The 17632-nt window shown below is 40.7% G+C and overlaps 1 long non-coding RNA gene across 4 annotated transcripts in view; it reads right to left on the minus strand.

The window, feature by feature from the left end:
* Positions 1-15187, minus strand: part of LOC142665293 (uncharacterized) — a 90605-nt gene extending 75418 nt beyond the window's left edge. For 3 of the 4 annotated variants that reach the window (XR_012851460.1, XR_012851462.1, XR_012851459.1), the window contains exon 1: positions 15094-15187. This is a non-coding gene — a long non-coding RNA (uncharacterized LOC142665293). Of the gene's footprint in view, positions 1-255; positions 320-15093 lie in introns of those variants that run through there. The other variant, XR_012851461.1, reaches the window with a different exon arrangement.
* Between the last annotated feature and the right edge of the window lie 2445 nt (positions 15188-17632).

Raw genomic sequence — 17632 nt, forward strand, 5'->3', positions numbered from 1 at the left:
AAATATTACCCACGACTTATCACACGTCTTATCGTGTCCCTGTATAAGACAGGTTATACTTTCTATCTAGTCCCTAATTACCCAGAGGATGGTTAGGCGGGCGCGACTAATTTCTTACGGGTTCGTGACCACACAGCGGGGATGTCGTTCCTGTCGCCTGAGCTAATCCAGCCAATCGACCATGGTTCCACAGACTACCACAAGACCGTCCACTAACACAGAGAAGTCGAAGATTTATACAACCAACTGACTTACCGTGTTATTGTGGAGGTGATCTGGCTCCTTCAGTGGGCAGTCCCGGGTCATCTGCTTCACCCTGCTTCTGTGACGCGATCAAAGTGCAGTCCCCTCTCCTTGAACGCTGCGATCAGCTTTCATCGCGGAATTCAAAGAGTTAACGGCGGAGAGATGTTTCTCTCCTCTCCACTGTCAGAGCGGGGCCGTGGCTGTGTATTACAGCCGCTGCCCCGCTCTCTATCACGCGCAGACGGCTGTCACACAGGACGAGGATGCTCGTCCTAATGCGCAAAGTAACCGCCGCTCAGGACGAGCATTCTCGTCGTGTGTCGGCAACCAGTTAAGCCAATTAACTTTTAGTAAGTTTTTTGGAGCATGGAAGTAAACCGGAGTGTCAGGAGAAAACAGGGAGAACATACAAATAACATCTAATATTATAATTGCCCTAGTAGGTGGCAGGTACATTTTATGACAAATCACAATTTGCCTATAAAGCAACAAAGCCTATTTTCCACACTACTAACAGAAGGTATTGAATTGCTCTATTCACGTAATTCCTAATAACGAAAATAATCTTTATTAAAGGCACGTGGCCTATACTCTAAAGAAACAACCCATGAGCCCAGAAACATTATCAATCATATATACACAGTCTAGTCAGATTATTTTGACCACCAGTTAATATCCAGAGTAACCGCCGAGTACAGTACAGATGTCAGGGTAACTACCTTTTCCCTGTTATTTCACACCGAATAGCCACCTCTGTAAATTGGAAACTGAGGGCATGCATGGAAGACATGTACCAGACAGAAATGGTGGTAGACATCCTCCCTCAGTGAAGCAGGAAGTAAGATTACATTTTATTGAACAGAGTTACAAATCTCCTCCCTAGAGATGTGGGACATGCTTAAGCCCTATTGGCTCTATTCAGCTGTAAGTTTATCTGTACACTCCTCTTGCATTCCAGGGGCAGTGTTTCCATAGGAGTGTTACTGATGCAGGCTCCATTTTGTTACATTCGAGTTCTTTGTGGAATATACTGATATAAAGTAATAATGTTTTTGCAAGCAATATACAGGCTAATGATCCCTGACACAGACAGCAGCTAGACGAGCCGGGAGTGACTGAATAAGGTGCTGGTCTCTGGTATCTGGCGCCATGCTGACTGCAGTACATCCCACATCTACTCGAGGTGGGGGAGGATCTACAGAGCGAACAAGGTGGTCCCACAGATGATCAATTGGGCTAAAATCTGGTGAATTAGGGGGCCAAGGAAGTACTTGGAAGTCTTGGTCGTGCTTTTCCAACTACTGTCAGACATTTCTGGCCGTGTGACATGTCGCATTGTCTTGCTGGAACATTCCATCTGCCTCAGGGAAGAAAATCCGCACGAATGGGTGGACGTGATCTGCAACGATAGAGTCATACCCAAATCATCTCCGAGCCTTCCACATGGATGAGTGGCTCAGAGAATGCCATGAAATGATTCCCCAACCATAAAGCCGCCGCCACCAGCTTGTGTTCTGCCAGCAATGGTTGCAGGTTGTTTGTTCTCCGATGTTTCTCGCTTGACGCGCCAACGTCCATCCGTGAAAATGAAGCAGAAAACGTGACTCATCGGAGAAGGCAACCCTGTGCCAATCATCGGTGGTCCAATTCCAATACCGCCGTCCAAATTAAAGCATTTTTTTCCAATGCACCTTTGTTAGCATAGGAGCAGTGACCATCCGTCTGCTTCAGGAGCCCCATACGCAGTAGGTTCGATTAACTGTTTTAGACACACGTCTGGTAGCCCCCTGGTTGATTTTCACGGTGAGCTGCTGCACGGTTACGTGTCATTCAGCCCTCGCACACCTTCGTAGCAGACGTTCTCTCACATCAATGGCACGTGGTGCTCTGCAGTTTCCTCGTCTGTTATTCCCAATGGTGCCATTTGTCCACTCACGATACACTGTCACCACAGCAGCATGCGAACAGTTCACAAACTGCGCTGTTTGAGAAAGACCACCACCCTTGGCCCGAAAGTTAATAATCATCCCTTTCTGCAACTCTAAAAAAATAGCCCCTTTAACTGATGGCAATGAGTGACATGCGTTCCGACAGCCTATCCCACACCTTACATACCCTCCAAGCCCACGACACATCCCTTCCTTCATGGGCTACGCGCTGCCGACGTGGAAAGTAGGAGGTGGTCATAACGTGACTCGACTGTGTGTGTAATGGTCCATCTGTGCTAACAGCAGTAGAATTAGTATACCGTCTAAACTAGATGGAAGTGTCTGCAGACCGCTATCTCAGAATTTATTCTGAGCTGATGGTATGTTAAAAAAAATTAAATCCCCTACCCCCCCACCGACATGGGGGTACAATGGGGCAAATACAATGGAATTCTGAGAGGAAATCCTGCAAGTGGAAAAGATTTTGCAAATCTCAAGCCCACACTACGCAAATAAAAATGCAGAAAAATTGCGTGGAAAGTGTTCTGCAGGGCGACATTCAAATCAGCCGCATGTCAATTTATGATGCGTATTGTGAGATGTTGCGTGCTTGGTCCATAGACTTCAAAGGGGATCATAAGATTAGGTTACCACAGTGCAGATTTGCTGTAGATTTTGCATGCGTTTTTTAAGCCAAACCGTAAGCTATTGTGTCCATCGGAAAAACTGAAACCTGACGGAATGGTGACGAACAGAAACCATTAGCAATGTTTCCGTCACCATTGATATTAATGGTGACGGAAACGGAAGCTGTGGTTTCAGTTTGAATTTCCGTTGCGGGGTTCACCAGACGGAAACCTCAGACGGAACTGAAAGCCAACGCTAATGTGAACAGGCCCCTAAGATGTGTTATGTATCAAGATAATCAGCAGAAGACTGGACAAATGTAAATTCCAGTGTACTGGTGCATTATATCAGTTGTCTCCAACTATGGCTGTATAATCACTAGTACACACATTTATTAATACTGGGCCACCTCCGGAGCAGTGTCAGTGTAGTGTGCGCTGCTTTCCCCATATTGGCACGTTACTAAACTATGCCAGGCTATAGCTAAACAACCTTTGTAAATGTACTGCAGATATGGATTTGGATGCCAAACCTTTCCTCCCTGACAGCTACAGAAAAATAGTAGTTGTCAGAGATAAATCCATACATCCAAAGGACGCACTTGACACACGGATACAGTAAGGCTTGTGGTGTGCACATTCTGAAATTCTACTGCCTAGGGATTCCTAAGTAGGTCTATTTTTCTTTGACTGAACCCAACTCTACACTTGAATTCTGAACAAACGATAATTTGCATTTTGTAAATCCCAAATATAAAGAATCACTATAGCACCATATGCAATGTTTCAGACTATGTAGAGTGCTTCATCAGGCTGAAACAAGGCAAACACAAAGCCGCACATATAGAAGAGCCGCCATTATATCACTATATTCTCCTCACATATAGAAGAGCCGCCATTATATCACTAAATTCTCCTGACATATAGAAGAGCTGCCAGTATATCACTATATTCTCCTCACATATAGAAGAGCCGCCATTATATCACTATATTCTCCTCACATATAGAAGAGCCGCCATTATATCACTATATTCTCCTCACATATATAAGAGCCGCCATTATATCACTATATTCTCCTCACATATATAAGAGCCACCATTATATCACTATATTCTCCTCACATATATAAGAGCCGCCATTATATCACTATATTCTCCTCACATATATAAGAGCCGCCATTATATCACTATATTCTCCTCACATATAGAAGAACCACCATTATATCACTATATTCTCCTCACATATAGAGGAGCCGCCATTATATCACTATAGTCTCCTCACATATAGAGGATCCGCCAGTATATCACTATATTCTCACATATAGGAGGAACCACCATTATATCACTATATTCTCCTCACATATAGAAGAGCCGCCATTATATCACTATATTCTCCTCACATATAGAAGAACCACCATTATATCACTATATTCTCCTCACATATAGAAGAGCCGCCAGTATATCACTATATTCTCCTCACATATAGAAGAGCCGCCAGTATATCACTATATTCTCCTCACATATAGAAGAGCCGCCATTATATCACTATATTCTCCTCACATATAGAAGAGCCACCATTATATCACTATACTCTCCTCACATATAGAAGAACCACCATTATATCACTATATTCTCCTCACATATAGAGGATCCGCCAGTATATCACTATATTCTCCTCACATATAGAAGAGCCACCATTATATCACAATATTCTCCTCACATATAGAAGAGCCGCCATTATATCAGTATATTCTCCTCACATATAGAAGAGCCGCCATTATATCACTATATTCTCCTCACATATAGAAGAGCCGCCATTATATCACTATATTCTCCTCACATATAGAAGAGCCACCATTATATCACTATATTCTCCTCAAATATAGTACAGCCGCCATTATATCACTATATTCTCCTGACATATAGAAGAGCCGCCATTATATCACTATATTCTCCTCACATATAGAGGATCCGCCAGTATATCACTATATTCTCCTCACATATAGAGAAGCCGCCATTATATCACTATATTCTCCTCACATATAGAAGAGCCACCATTATATCACCATATTCTCCTCACATAGAGAAGCCGCCATTATATCACTATATTCTCCTCACATATAGAAGAGCCGCCATTATATCACTATATTCTCCTGACATATAGAAGAGCCGCCATTATATCACTATATTCTCCTCACATATAGAGGATCCGCCAGTATATCACTATATTCTCCTCACATATAGAGAAGCCGCCATTATATCACTATATTCTCCTCACATATAGAAGAGCCACCATTATATCACTATATTCTCCTCACATATAGAGAAGCCGCCATTATATCACCATATTCTCCTCACATAGAGAAGCCGCCATTATATCACTATATTCTCCTCACATATAGAAGAGCCGCCATTATATCCCTATTCTCCTCACATACAGAAGAGCGACCATTATATCCCTATATTCTCCTCACATATAGAAGAGCCGCCATTATATCACTATATTCTCCTCACATATAGAAGAGCCGCCATTATATCACTATAGTCTCCTCACATATAGAAGAGCCGCCATTATATCACTATATTCTCCTCATAGAGGAGCCGCCATTATATCCCTATATTCTCCTCACATATAGAGGAGCCGCCATTATATCCCTATATTCTCCTCACATATAGAAGAGCCGCCATTATATCCCTATATTCTCCCCACATATAGAAGAGCCGCCATTATATCACTATATTCTCCTCACATATAGAAGAGCCGCCATTATATCACTATATTCTCCTCACATATAGAAGAGCCGCCATTATATCACTATATTCTCCTCACATATAGGAGGAGCCGCCATTATATCACTATATTCTCCTCACATATAGAAGAGCCGCCATTATATCACTATATTCTACTCACATATAGAAGAGCCGCCATTATATCACTATATTCTCCTCACATATAGAAGAGCCGCCATTATATCACTATAGTCTCCTCACATATAGAAGAGCCGCCATTATATCACTATATTCTCCTCACATATAGAGGAGCCGCCATTATATCACTATATTCTCCTCACATATAGAGGAGCCGCCATTAGATCCCTATATTCTCCTCACATATAGAAGAGCCGCCATTATATCACTATATTCTCCTCACATATAGAGCCGCCATTATATCACTATATTCTCCTCACATATAGAAGACGCCGCCATTATGTCACTATATTCTCCTCACATATAGAGGAGCCGCCATTATATCACTATATTCTCCTCACATATAGAAGAGCCGCCATTATATCACTATATTCTCCTCACATATGAGCCGCCATTATATCACTATATTCTCCTCACATATGAGCCGCCATTATATCACTATATTCTCCTCACATATAGAAGAGCCGCCATTATATCCCTATATTCTCCTCACATATAGAAGACGCCGCCATTATATCACTATATTCTCCTCACATATAGAAGAGCCGCCATTATATCCCTATATTCTCCTCACATATAGAAGAGCCGCCATTATATCCCTATATTCTCCTCACATATGGAAGAACCACCATTATATCCCTATATTCTCCTCACATATGGAAGAGCCGCCATTATATCACTATATTCTCCTCATACAGAAGAGCCACCATTATATCACTATATTCTCCTCACATATAGAGGAGCCGCCATTATATCACTATATTCTCCTCACATATAGAAGAGCCGCCATTATATCACTATATTCTCCTCACATATAGAAGAGCCGCCATTATATCACTATATTCTCCTCACATATAGAAGAGCCGCCATTATATCACTATATTCTCCTCACATATAGAAGAGCCGCAATTATATCACTATATTCTCCTCACATATAGAAGAGCCGCCATTATATCACTATATTCTCCTCACATATAGAAGAGCCGCCATTATGTCCCTATATTCTCCTCACATAAAGAGCCGCAATTATATCACTATATTCTCCTCACATATATAAGAGCCGCCATTATATCACTATATTCTCCTCACATATAGAAGAGCCGCCATTATATCACTATATTCTCCTCACATATAGAAGAGCCTCCATTATATCACTATATTCTCCTCACATATAGAAGAGCCGCCATTATATCACTATATTCTCCTCATACAGAAGAGCCACCATTATAGCACTATATTCTCCTCACATATAGAGGAGCCGCCATTATATCACTATATTCTCCTCACATATATAAGAGCCGCCATTATATCACTATATTCTCCTCACATATAGAAGAGCCGCCATTATATCCCTATATTCTCCTCACATATAGGAGCCGCCATTATATCACTATATTCTCCTCACATATAGAAGAGCCGCCATTATATCACTATATTCTCCTCACATATAGAAGAGCCGCCATTATATCACTATATTCTCACATATATAAGAGCCACCATTATATCACTATATTCTCCTCACATAAAGAGCCGCCATTATATCCCTATATTCTCCTCATATATAAGAGCCGCCATTATATCACTATATTCCTCACATATAGAAGAGCCGCCATTATATCACTATATTCTCCTCATATATAAGAGCCGCCATTATATCACTATATTCCTCACATATAGAAGAGCCTCCATTATATCACTATATTCTCCTCACATATATAAGAGCCGCCATTATATCACTATATTCTCCTCACATATATAAGAGCCACCATTATATCACTATATTCTCCTCACATAAAGAGCCGCCATTATATCCCTATATTCTCCTCATATATAAGAGCCGCCATTATATCACTATATTCCTCACATATAGAAGAGCCGCCATTATATCACTATATTCTCCTCATATATAAGAGCCGCCATTATATCACTATATTCCTCACATATAGAAGAGCCGCAATTATATCACTATATTCTCCTCATATAGAAGAGCCGCCATTATATCCCTATATTCTCCTCACATATAGAAGAGCCGCCATTATATCACTATATTCTCCTCACATATAGAAGAGCCGCCATTATATCACTATATTCTCCTCACATATAGAAGAGCCGCCATTATATCACTATATTCTCCTCACATATAGAAGAGCCGCCATTATATCACTATATTCTCCTCACATATAGAAGAGCCTCCATTATATCACTATATTCTCCTCACATATAGAAGAGCCGCCATTATATCACTATATTCTCCTCATACAGAAGAGCCACCATTATAGCACTATATTCTCCTCACATATAGAGGAGCCGCCATTATATCACTATATTCTCCTCACATATATAAGAGCCGCCATTATATCACTATATTCTCCTCACATATAGAAGAGCCGCCATTATATCACTATATTCTCCTCACATATAGAAGAGCCGCCATTATATCCCTATATTCTCCTCACATATAGGAGCCGCCATTATATCACTATATTCTCCTCACATATAGAAGAGCCGCCATTATATCACTATATTCTCCTCACATATAGAAGAGCCGCCATTATATCACTATATTCTCCTCATACAGAAGAGCCACCATTATATCACTATATTCTCCTCACATATAGAGGAGCCGCCATTATATCACTATATTCTCCTCACATATAGAAGAGCCGCCATTATATCACTATATTCTCCTCACATATAGAAGAGCCGCCATTATATCACTATATTCTCCTCACATATAGAAGAGCCGCCATTATATCACTATATTCTCCTCACATATAGAAGAGCCGCAATTATATCACTATATTCTCCTCACATATAGAAGAGCCACCATTATATCACTATATTCTCCTCATATAGAAGAGCCACCATTATATCACTATATTCTCCGCACATATAGAAGAGCCACCATTATATCACTATATTCTCCTCACATATAGAAGAGCCACCATTATATCACTATATTCTCCTCATATAGAAGAGCCGCCATTATATCCCTATATTCTCCTCACATATATAAGAGCCGCCATTATATCACTATATTCCTCACATATAGAAGAGCCGCCATTATATCACTATATTCTCCTCACATATAGAAGAGCCGCCATTATATCACTATATTCTCCTCACATATATAAGAGCCACCATTATATCACTATATTCTCCTCACATATATAAGAGCCGCCATTATGTCCCTATATTCTCCTCACATAAAGAGCCGCCATTATATCCCTATATTCTCCTCATATATAAGAGCCGCCATTATATCACTATATTCTCCTCACATATAGAAGAGCCGCCATTATATCCCTATATTCTCCTCACATATAGGAGCCGCCATTATATCACTATATTCTCCTCACATATAGAAGAGCCGCCATTATATCACTATATTCTCCTCACATATAGAAGAGCCGCCATTATATCACTATATTCTCCTCATACAGAAGAGCCACCATTATATCACTATATTCTCCTCACATATAGAGGAGCCGCCATTATATCACTATATTCTCCTCACATATAGAAGAGCCGCCATTATATCACTATATTCTCCTCACATATAGAGCCGCCATTATATCACTATATTCTCCTCACATATAGAAGACGCCGCCATTATATCACTATATTCTCCTCACATATAGAGGAGCCGCCATTATATCACTATATTCTCCTCACATATAGAAGAGCCGCCATTATATCACTATATTCTCCTCACATATGAGCCGCCATTATATCACTATATTCTCCTCACATATGAGCCGCCATTATATCACTATATTCTCCTCACATATAGAAGAGCCGCCATTATATCCCTATATTCTCCTCACATATAGAAGACGCCGCCATTATATCACTATATTCTCCTCACATATAGAAGAGCCGCCATTATATCCCTATATTCTCCTCACATATAGAAGAGCCGCCATTATATCACTATAGTCTCCTCACATATAGAAGAGCCGCCATTATATCACTATATTCTCCTAACATATAGGAGCCGCCATTATATCACTATATTCTCGTCACATATAGGAGGAGCCGCCATTATATCCCTATATTCTCCTCACATATAGAAGAGCCACCATTATATCACTATATTCTCCTCACATATAGAAGAGCCGCCATTATATCACTATATTCTCCCCACATATAGGAGCCGCCATTATATCACTATATTCTCCTCACATATAGAAGAGCCGCCATTATATCACTATATTCTCCTCACATATAGAAGAGCTGCCATTATATCACTATATTCTCCTCACATATAGGAGGAGCCGCCATTATATCACTATATTCTCCTCACATATAGAAGAGCCGCCATTATATCACTATATTCTCCCCACATATAGAAGAGCCGCCATTATATCACTATATTCTCCTCACATATAGAAGAGCCGCCATTATATCACTCTATTCTCCTCACATATAGAAGAGCCGCCATTATATCACTCTATTCTCCTCACATATAGAAGAGCCGCCATTATATCACTATATTCTCCTCACATATAGAAGAGCCGCCATTATATCCCTATATTCTCCTCACATATGGAAGAACCACCATTATATCCCTATATTCTCCTCACATATGGAAGAGCCGCCATTATATCACTATATTCTCCTCATACAGAAGAGCCACCATTATATCACTATATTCTCCTCACATATAGAGGAGCCGCCATTATATCACTATATTCTCCTCACATATAGAAGAGCCGCCATTATATCACTATATTCTCCTCACATATAGAAGAGCCGCCATTATATCACTATATTCTCCTCACATATAGAAGAGCCGCCATTATATCACTATATTCTCCTCACATATAGAAGAGCCGCAATTATATCACTATATTCTCCTCACATATAGAAGAGCCGCCATTATATCACTATATTCTCCTCACATATAGAAGAGCCGCCATTATGTCCCTATATTCTCCTCACATAAAGAGCCGCAATTATATCACTATATTCTCCTCACATATATAAGAGCCGCCATTATATCACTATATTCTCCTCACATATAGAAGAGCCGCCATTATATCACTATATTCTCCTCACATATAGAAGAGCCTCCATTATATCACTATATTCTCCTCACATATAGAAGAGCCGCCATTATATCACTATATTCTCCTCATACAGAAGAGCCACCATTATAGCACTATATTCTCCTCACATATAGAGGAGCCGCCATTATATCACTATATTCTCCTCACATATATAAGAGCCGCCATTATATCACTATATTCTCCTCACATATAGAAGAGCCGCCATTATATCCCTATATTCTCCTCACATATAGGAGCCGCCATTATATCACTATATTCTCCTCACATATAGAAGAGCCGCCATTATATCACTATATTCTCCTCACATATAGAAGAGCCGCCATTATATCACTATATTCTCCTCACATATATAAGAGCCACCATTATATCACTATATTCTCCTCACATAAAGAGCCGCCATTATATCCCTATATTCTCCTCATATATAAGAGCCGCCATTATATCACTATATTCCTCACATATAGAAGAGCCGCCATTATATCACTATATTCTCCTCATATATAAGAGCCGCCATTATATCACTATATTCCTCACATATAGAAGAGCCTCCATTATATCACTATATTCTCCTCACATATATAAGAGCCGCCATTATATCACTATATTCTCCTCACATATATAAGAGCCACCATTATATCACTATATTCTCCTCACATAAAGAGCCGCCATTATATCCCTATATTCTCCTCATATATAAGAGCCGCCATTATATCACTATATTCCTCACATATAGAAGAGCCGCCATTATATCACTATATTCTCCTCATATATAAGAGCCGCCATTATATCACTATATTCCTCACATATAGAAGAGCCGCAATTATATCACTATATTCTCCTCATATAGAAGAGCCGCCATTATATCCCTATATTCTCCTCACATATAGAAGAGCCGCCATTATATCACTATATTCTCCTCACATATAGAAGAGCCGCCATTATATCACTATATTCTCCTCACATATAGAAGAGCCGCCATTATATCACTATATTCTCCTCACATATAGAAGAGCCGCCATTATATCACTATATTCTCCTCACATATAGAAGAGCCTCCATTATATCACTATATTCTCCTCACATATAGAAGAGCCGCCATTATATCACTATATTCTCCTCATACAGAAGAGCCACCATTATAGCACTATATTCTCCTCACATATAGAGGAGCCGCCATTATATCACTATATTCTCCTCACATATATAAGAGCCGCCATTATATCACTATATTCTCCTCACATATAGAAGAGCCGCCATTATATCACTATATTCTCCTCACATATAGAAGAGCCGCCATTATATCCCTATATTCTCCTCACATATAGGAGCCGCCATTATATCACTATATTCTCCTCACATATAGAAGAGCCGCCATTATATCACTATATTCTCCTCACATATAGAAGAGCCGCCATTATATCACTATATTCTCCTCATACAGAAGAGCCACCATTATATCACTATATTCTCCTCACATATAGAGGAGCCGCCATTATATCACTATATTCTCCTCACATATAGAAGAGCCGCCATTATATCACTATATTCTCCTCACATATAGAAGAGCCGCCATTATATCACTATATTCTCCTCACATATAGAAGAGCCGCCATTATATCACTATATTCTCCTCACATATAGAAGAGCCGCAATTATATCACTATATTCTCCTCACATATAGAAGAGCCACCATTATATCACTATATTCTCCTCATATAGAAGAGCCACCATTATATCACTATATTCTCCGCACATATAGAAGAGCCACCATTATATCACTATATTCTCCTCACATATAGAAGAGCCACCATTATATCACTATATTCTCCTCATATAGAAGAGCCGCCATTATATCCCTATATTCTCCTCACATATATAAGAGCCGCCATTATATCACTATATTCCTCACATATAGAAGAGCCGCCATTATATCACTATATTCTCCTCACATATAGAAGAGCCTCCATTATATCACTATATTCTCCTCACATATATAAGAGCCGCCATTATATCACTATATTCTCCTCACATATAGAAGAGCCGCCATTATATCACTATATTCTCCTCACATATATAAGAGCCACCATTATATCACTATATTCTCCTCACATATATAAGAGCCGCCATTATGTCCCTATATTCTCCTCACATAAAGAGCCGCCATTATATCCCTATATTCTCCTCATATATAAGAGCCGCCATTATATCACTATATTCTCCTCACATATAGAAGAGCCGCCATTATATCCCTATATTCTCCTCACATATAGGAGCCGCCATTATATCACTATATTCTCCTCACATATAGAAGAGCCGCCATTATATCACTATATTCTCCTCACATATAGAAGAGCCGCCATTATATCACTATATTCTCCTCATACAGAAGAGCCACCATTATATCACTATATTCTCCTCACATATAGAGGAGCCGCCATTATATAACTATATTCTCCTCACATATAGAAGAGCCGCAATTATATCACTATATTCTCCTCACATATAGAAGAGCCACCATTATATCACTATATTCTCCTCATATAGAAGAGCCACCATTATATCACTATATTCTCCGCACATATAGAAGAGCCACCATTATATCACTATATTCTCCTCACATATAGAAGAGCCACCATTATATCACTATATTCTCCTCATATAGAAGAGCCGCCATTATATCCCTATATTCTCCTCACATATATAAGAGCCTCCATTATATCACTATATTCTCCTCACATATATAAGAGCCGCCATTATATCACTATATTCTCCTCACATATAGAAGAGCCGCCATTATATCACTATATTCTCCTCACATATATAAGAGCCACCATTATATCACTATATTCTCCTCACATATATAAGAGCCGCCATTATGTCCCTATATTCTCCTCACATAAAGAGCCGCCATTATATCCCTATATTCTCCTCATATATAAGAGCCGCCATTATATCACTATATTCTCCTCACATATAGAAGAGCCGCCATTATATCACTATATTCTCCTCACATATAGAAGAGCCACCATTATATCACTATATTCTCCTCATATAGAAGAGCCGCCATTATATCCCTATATTCTCCTCACATATAGAAGAGCCGCCATTATATCACTATATTCTCCTCACATATAGAAGAGCCGCCATTATATCACTATATTCTCACATATAGGAGCCGCCATTATATCACTATATTCCTCACATATAGAAGAGCCGCCATTATATCACTATATTCCTCACATATAGAAGAGCCGCCATTATATCACTATATTCTCCTCATACAGAAGAGCCACCATTATATCACTATATTCTCCTCACATATAGAAGAGCCGCCATTATATCACTATATTCTCCTCACATATAGAAGACGCCGCCATTATATCACAATATTCTCCTCACATATAGAAGAGCCGCCATTATATCACTATATTCTCCTCACATATAGAAGAGCCGCTATTATATCCCTATATTCTCCTCACATATAGAAGAGCCGCCATTATATCACTATATTCTCCTCACATATAGAAGAGCCGCCATTATATCACTATATTCTCCTCACATATAGAAGAGCCGCCATTATATCACTATATTCTCCTCACATATATAAGAGCCGCCATTATATCACTATATTCTCCTCACATATATAAGAGCCGCCATTATATCACTATATTCTCCTCACATATATAAGAGCCACCATTATATCACTATATTCTCCTCACATATATAAGAGCCTCCATTATATCACTATATTCTCCTCACATATATAAGAGCCTCCATTATATCACTATATTCTCCTCACATATATAAGAGCCACCATTATATCACTATATTCTCCTCACATATATAAGAGCCTCCATTATATCACTATATTCTCCTCACATATATAAGAGCCGCCATTATATCACTATATTCTCCTCACATATATAAGAGCCACCATTATATCACTATATTCTCCTCACATATATAAGAGCCTCCATTATATCACTATATTCTCCTCACATATATAAGAGCCTCCATTATATCACTATATTCTCCTCACATATATAAGAGCCGCCATTATATCACTATATTCTCCTCACATATAGAAGAGCGGCCATTATATCCCTATATTCTCCTGACATATAGAGGAGCCGTCACTATATCACTATATTCTCCTCCCATATAGAAGAGCCGCCATTATATCACTATATTCTCCTCACATATAGAAGAGCCACCATTACTGGTCTGTATTCCTCACATCTGACATCCACTGCTCTAACTCCGTGATATATTATCTGTGTTATTGGCTCCTCACGCTTTCATTTCTTCACATTTCACCATCTTGCTCTCCTCATACTCTTCTCCTGTCAGCGCAGCTCACGTCAGTCGTTTACTAACAGTAGCTCCGCCCCTTCTTTCCCGCGCTCTCATCTCACTCAGTGCCGCTCACGTCATGCGCTACCAGCTCCGCCCCTTCTTCTTTCCCGCGCCCTCATCTCTCTCAGCGCCGCTGCGTCATGTGCTACTAGCTCCGCCCCTTCTTCGTTCCCGCGCTCTCATCTCACGTCATGCGCTACTAGCTCAGCCCCTTCTTTCCCGCGCCCTCATCTCTCTCAGCGCCGCCGCGTCATGCGCAAATAGCTTCGCCCCTTTTTCTTTCCCGCGCTCTCATCTCATTGGTTGTCAACTACAGCTAAAGTTCCTCCTACTACCGCTCAAATGGATATCTTCAGGTAAGAAGCAGCGTGACGCACGGATGAGGGGGAGGAGTCTGAAACCGCCGCTCAGGGAGAGTGGGATTGGGAGGAGCGCACTGGGTGCATTTCTGAGGCGGAGGGAGATAACAATGAGGGGGATTTTCTTATTGTGTAATAAATATTTCCCTCCGCTTGTGCCTTGTGCTGCTTATTTACAATACATTGAATTACATGACTGAAATTCTCTACCCTCACCATCTGATCCCACCGATTGCAAGAAATCGCGGGTTTATTTAAAAACACGCCCACTTTCTACTTGGTAACGCCCATAAACGAAGAAGAAACGCCCCTTTATATGGAACAACAAGTCCCGCCCCTTTGAGGTCTTGACGTATGCAATGATTTCCTCCTGATAGTCCCAGGATCGGTGGGGGTTTCCGTGGTCGGACCCCACCAGTCATGAAGTGATGGCATATCATAGCCACATGCCGTCTCTTTATAAGGTGGAAATATCCCTTTAATTGCATACCGCATAACCGTTTATACGGCTTTTGATGTGCATCGAGTCCAGATGCCACGTGATCACAATCTACTCCTAAGGCGGCGTTCACATGGGCGGGCAGTAGTGGAGCAAGGAGCTGTAAACCATTGCACCTAAAATGCGAAATTCCAGGTGTGAAATGTGCAACTAATTTCCAAATTTGTCGAGCGACAAAAAACAAGTGGTCTGGTCTTGAAAAGAGACGTAGTTTGGGCCTGATTTATTATGTTGAATAGAAAAAAATGGCTAACGTTTTGATGCAAATCTACACTGGTTTATATCTGGCGTAAATTTATTTTCCTCATAGACTGTTAAAAATGTGCCAAATTGATTAATAATCGTGTATTTTGCACTAATGATGGTGCTGAGTAATGCAACAAATTTTTAATAAGGCCCCTACCTCTTAAAATACGTGGTGGATTTAGAATTGACCATTTTAATCTGTCTTTAGACTGTTCACACCACGTTTCGAGCCTTGAGTCGGAGGTATACGTCAGGAGGACTCTAGTCATATACCTCCGGTGGAGGGCTGCGAGGTATAAGCATACGGTGGGATACGTCACCTACACAGCCTTCTCCCCCTCTCACAACTAGATCACCGCTGCTTCTCCTGAACATGGGGCAGAGTCCGCACTGGAGCCCCATCCACTCCTCTCTCCCCACGACTATGCCCCACATAGAGAACCCCACACCCCCAAACCTAGTGCACAGTCACCACACGGCGGCCAGACTATTCCCCTCTCTGTCGCGGCAGGACCTTCAAAGCAACCATAGTCTCCGGCTGCTTTTTATCTTCATCAGGGGTGGCCCCAGGGAAGCCCAATGCCGTAACTGGCCATATGGATATTTACGTCACTGGGGCTACCCCAGGCAGAGATAGCAAGCAGCTGAGGGCTACAGATGCTTCGAAAGTTTTGCCACACAAAGTGGGGTTAGTGGTCCGGCGTGCAGGTGGATATGTGGCAAAGTCCCCAGGTAGCGTAGAGCTGTCGGCTGGAGGGGGGAAATAATTGTTGGACTGGAGGGGCACAAGTTAAGAGAAGAAAAGACAGAGGCCTGGGGGACAAAGAAAGTGAAGTCACCTCTGGGTGGGTGGGAAGGGCGGCCATTTAGACTACCTCTGCTGTCTGTCACAGGAATCTCCCAGGACAACTGTCCATATGGACAGTGACGTCACTGGAGCATCCTAACGTTAACGGAGGCCAGTGACAGATGCCATACAGTGGCATCCGTCACTCATAGGCTATTATAGCGTCCGTTAGACTTATACGTTTATTTTACTTGACTTCAAGGAATGAAATAACTTCGTCTGCTATGCTATTCCATACCTTTTCATCTGCGGCATATTAACGTATACCAGCCAGACGAAGGCCAAAAAGAAACTCATTGTCCCCCTTCTGATCCCTCTGGAAAGGTTTAGGTGCACGTCAGGAGCTTTCACAACGTACATGGTAAACATAGTAGGACAAACTCAGTGTGAACGCAGCCTTACACCGGCTATGACCAGCTTTACTGGTTTCTTTTCTGAAATGACAAGACAAATATTGCAAATTTGGTGAAAGTTTAGATGCAACTTTTTAACCTGAGCAATTTGCACCAGAAGAGTGCGAGTTGTT

Source organism: Rhinoderma darwinii, chromosome 12, assembly GCF_050947455.1.
Source record: "Rhinoderma darwinii isolate aRhiDar2 chromosome 12, aRhiDar2.hap1, whole genome shotgun sequence".
NCBI classification, from domain to species: Eukaryota; Metazoa; Chordata; class Amphibia; order Anura; family Rhinodermatidae; genus Rhinoderma; species Rhinoderma darwinii.